Below are 4,219 nucleotides of genomic sequence, written 5' to 3' on the forward strand. Positions count from 1 at the left end.
ATTGGACTGATTATGAACTACAATTAACTACGAAGGTAAAGCAATTGACAATTGACTGCAAAGAACTAGAGATTGGTAGAGTTGGTTTCTTATCAATGTGAGGAATAAGGGTCGTGTCAAGATAGGTGCAAGATACCTATTTGGGATTCAACTTTAGTTTAATTCACTCTAATGTTCTATTGATTCTCACGAATTCACTCGATGATTAATTCAAACGTGTAGTCAAGCGCCCTCTCTCGATTAAATCGTAAGTTTACGAGGTAAACTAATATAAGCACTGTGAAAATATGCAAGCATGCGTTAATGGATTAGTCTTCAAGAAAACGTCTCTTGAATATTCTCCTAACTTGATTTAATCAATAATTCAACGAGCTCTTTCGATTACTTAAGAGAATCACTGAATTAAACCAAACAAAATAATTCAAAGATACTCACCAAACTATTCTGCTTCGATTAAATAATCGGTGAATAAAGTTGCAATAATTCAATACGCCATAAATGAATTCATGCAAAGGACTAGAGTTAATATCCACAAATATTTATCAAAATACCATATCCGTCAAACCCAAATGTAAACTACTCCATAATCATGGAGGAAGTCATCACAATTATAATTAAAGAGTAAGGAAGTATCAATCTAACGTTACAATCCAAACTCCCGTATTGAATTGATGGAAAGATGATGAAATCTTGTGTAATGTAGCCTCCAATGCTCTCCCAAAGCTTCCAAGGTCAAAAGTCCCCTCAAAATTGTCTTTTTGGTGTACTTATACCATGTAGGAATGGGTCGGGGTGAAACTACCCTTTCCAAGACGAAACAGGAAAGTACCCTGAGAAAATTGTACAGGCACGCCGCCCCATGCTGGGCATTAGTGGGGAAGTTAAGATAAGCGAGTTTCTGATAGGTAGCAGAATTTCCCACTGCCGCACCGCCCCATGTGGCGCGGTAGTGCACTTTTCACATAGTATTGTTGTTTCTTTGATTTTTGATATCCAGACGCGGTCCTCGACCCCCAACGCGATCCACGTTTAATTCCTTGGGCTTATATTCAAACTTTAAAGCTCCACATTGTTTGATCTAGGTCCAAATTATATTTTTAACTCAAAATCACTTACTAAAAGACATAAAAATATAATAAGTGCAATACACTAACGTTTAAGCTCAAACATAAGTAAAATACAGTATTTGGAAACTATGACTAAAACATGGGTTTCTAGCCTAGCATCCGGTATCGGCGATGAGGAATATATAAGAAGCACGATTCCCAAAGTCAATTAGATACGATCCTATATAGAGGGACCCTAACTTGGAACGTTGGTATTTGCGCAAAGAGATGGCGACGTTGTTAAAGAACGGCCATCTCAGGAAATTCTTGAGCAACCGGGCCAAGAACAATTACTCCCGTAATCGCGATAACGTGGAGCCTTCGAAAATAGGAGAAAATCCTCCTTGGTGGACTATCAACATGATTTTCGAAAGGAATAAGATCAACGGTGTAACCTTCTCGGCGTCCAAGAAGACAAAGGTTTTAGTGACTCACAGCAAGAGACTCTGAGAGGTCATCGAAGACGATATCACCTTCACAAAGGAAGACACTAACGGACTTTATCTGCCAAATAGTGACGCTTTGGTAAGTTCTCTTAATGTCTTAAATTCTAATATTAAGCGTATTTTGGTTGACCCAAGATGCTTAGCTAACATCATTCAATAGAGAGTAATGGAGCAAGAGAAGTTAACCGGAAGCATCATTCTGGCGACAAAGCTCCTCGCCGGTTTGAACTTGGAAAGTGTGACAACCCGAGAAGAGATCCTACTGCCCACAAACGCCAAAAAGGGTAACCAAGACCACCCTATTCAAAGTGGTATACGATGATATGGGCTACAATATAATCCTAGGGAGGCCATGGTTGCACGAGACGAAGGCCGTGCCCGACAGGAATTAAGCAGATTAGAGGAGATCAACCGGCGGTAATAAAGACGAATGCAATGTCAATTTCCACCAACAAAGAGAAGGAGCCCAACAAATAGCAATTACCGGAGCCGGCGCCTTCTCCCCTAACCAATGAAGATGAAGGCGAGGAGTCGTCGAAATCAATCAGGTGTCGAGATACTTTCAAGTGCCGGACGAGACGGATGCAACCAACTCCATTGCAAAAGAACTCGAACCAGTGGTTTTGTTCAAAGAATTCTTGGAAAGGAAGTTTCACTTGGGAACAAGACTCAATCCCTAGCCCAGGTTAGGATTTATTAATTTCCTTAAAGCTAATGGTGATTGGTTTGCATGGTCATACTCAGATATGACAGGTATCTCATTATATGTGGCCGTGCACAAGCTAAGCTTGGACCCAAATTTCCCGTCGGTGAGCAAAAGAAACGTCTGATAGCCGAGGTCAGGAACAGGTTTGTTAAAGAAGAGGTAACTCGACTACCTGAAATCGGTTCGATCAGGGAGGTAAAGTATCCCGAATGGTTAGCTAACATAGTTGTGGTTTCAAAGAAGAATAACAAGTTTAGAATGTGCGTAGATTATAAGGACTTAAATAAGGTGTGCCTTAAAAACTCGTTTCCATTGCCAAACATTGATCAAGTGATTGGTGCAACGGCCATGCACGAGTTAACGAGTTTCCTCGATGCATACTCCGAGTACAATCAAATTAAAATAAACCCAGAGGATCAAGAAAAAACTTCATTCATAACAAACTTTGGCACATATTGTTATAATGTGATGCCATTGGGGATTAAAAACGCCGGGGCTATTGGCTCGTGAACAAGATGATCGAGAAGAAAATAGGCAAAATAATGGAAGTATATATTGATGACATGTTAGTCAAGTCTTTAATGCAGGTGATCATTTGAAGCACCTCCAAGAAACATTCGATAACTTCAAGAAGCATAACATGAAACTCAGCCTGGAAAAATGTGCGTTCGGGGTTGGCTCCAGTAAGTTCTTGGGATTCTTGTTCTCACAGGGAGGGATCGAGGTGAATCCCGATAAAATTAAAGCCATCGAAGACATCCGGACCAGCTAACCAGTGTAAAAGATGTACAGAGACTAACTGGAAGATTGGTCGCTTTAAGCAGGTTCATCTCCCGATCCTCAGAAAAATGTCATCACTTCTTCTCACTACCGAAGAAGAAGAAAATTTTGAATGGACTCCGGAATGTCAGCCGACCTTGAAAGACCTAAAATGCTACCTTTCAATCCCCCACTATTATCGAAACTAGGGGAAGGTGAACAATTGCTGATACATCTAGCGGTCTCGGAAGTAGCGGTAAGTGCTGCTTTAGTCCGAGAAGATGAAGGTACGCAATTTCTGGTCTATTATGTTAGTAAAATTTTGTTAAGAGCTGATACTCGCTATCCGCACCTCGAAAAGTTGTCCTTAGCTCTCGTAGTGGACTCTCGAAAGCTTAGGCATTATTTTCAGTGCCATCCGATAGTCGTTGGGACAATCTTCCCCTTGCGAAATGTTCTTCACAAGTCTGAGTTGTCAGGTCGGTTGGCTAAATGGGCGGTCTAGATTAGTGAATTTGACATTGAGTACAAACCCAGGACTGTAATCAAGTCACAGGTTCTGGCTGACTTTGTGGCCGATTTTAGTCTTGGGCTAATGCCCTAGCTACTAAAGAAGCGGTTCTGGTGTCGGAAATGACATCAGGAGTTTGGACCTTGTGTATGGACGGACAAACCAATGTAAAAAGGTCTGGGCTCGGGGTGGTTCTAATCACGCCCTCAGGGGAAACACTGAGGCAGGCCATTAAGATTGTTCCGTTAACTAATAATGAAGCCGAGTATGAGGCTTTGGTTGCAGGACTCGAACTGGCAAGGGGACTTGGCTCCGAGGTTATAGAGATCGAATGTGATTCCTAGCTGGTAGTAAACTAAGTGTACGGGATTTTCGATGCAAAAGAGGAACGCATGCAACAATATCTGATTAAAGTTCAAACATTGCTTGCACGATTCAGGGAGCGATCGATCACACATATTCCGAGTGAAGAGAACGTAGAAGTAGATGCATTGGCCAATTTGGGGTCATCCACGGAGATGAAAGGATCGGACTCCGGTACTGTCATTCAACTTCTCATTCGGTGCTGGATGTGGATGGCTATTGTGAAGTGAATACAACCAACTTAGTCTGGAATTGGAGGAATGAGTTTGTCGAATACCTTCGGCATGGAAAGTTTCCCAAAGACCCAAAGGTGTCCCGGGCACTACGC

This window comes from Nicotiana attenuata, unplaced genomic scaffold (genome assembly GCF_001879085.1).
Source record: "Nicotiana attenuata strain UT unplaced genomic scaffold, NIATTr2, whole genome shotgun sequence".
NCBI lineage: Eukaryota > Viridiplantae > Streptophyta > Magnoliopsida > Solanales > Solanaceae > Nicotiana > Nicotiana attenuata.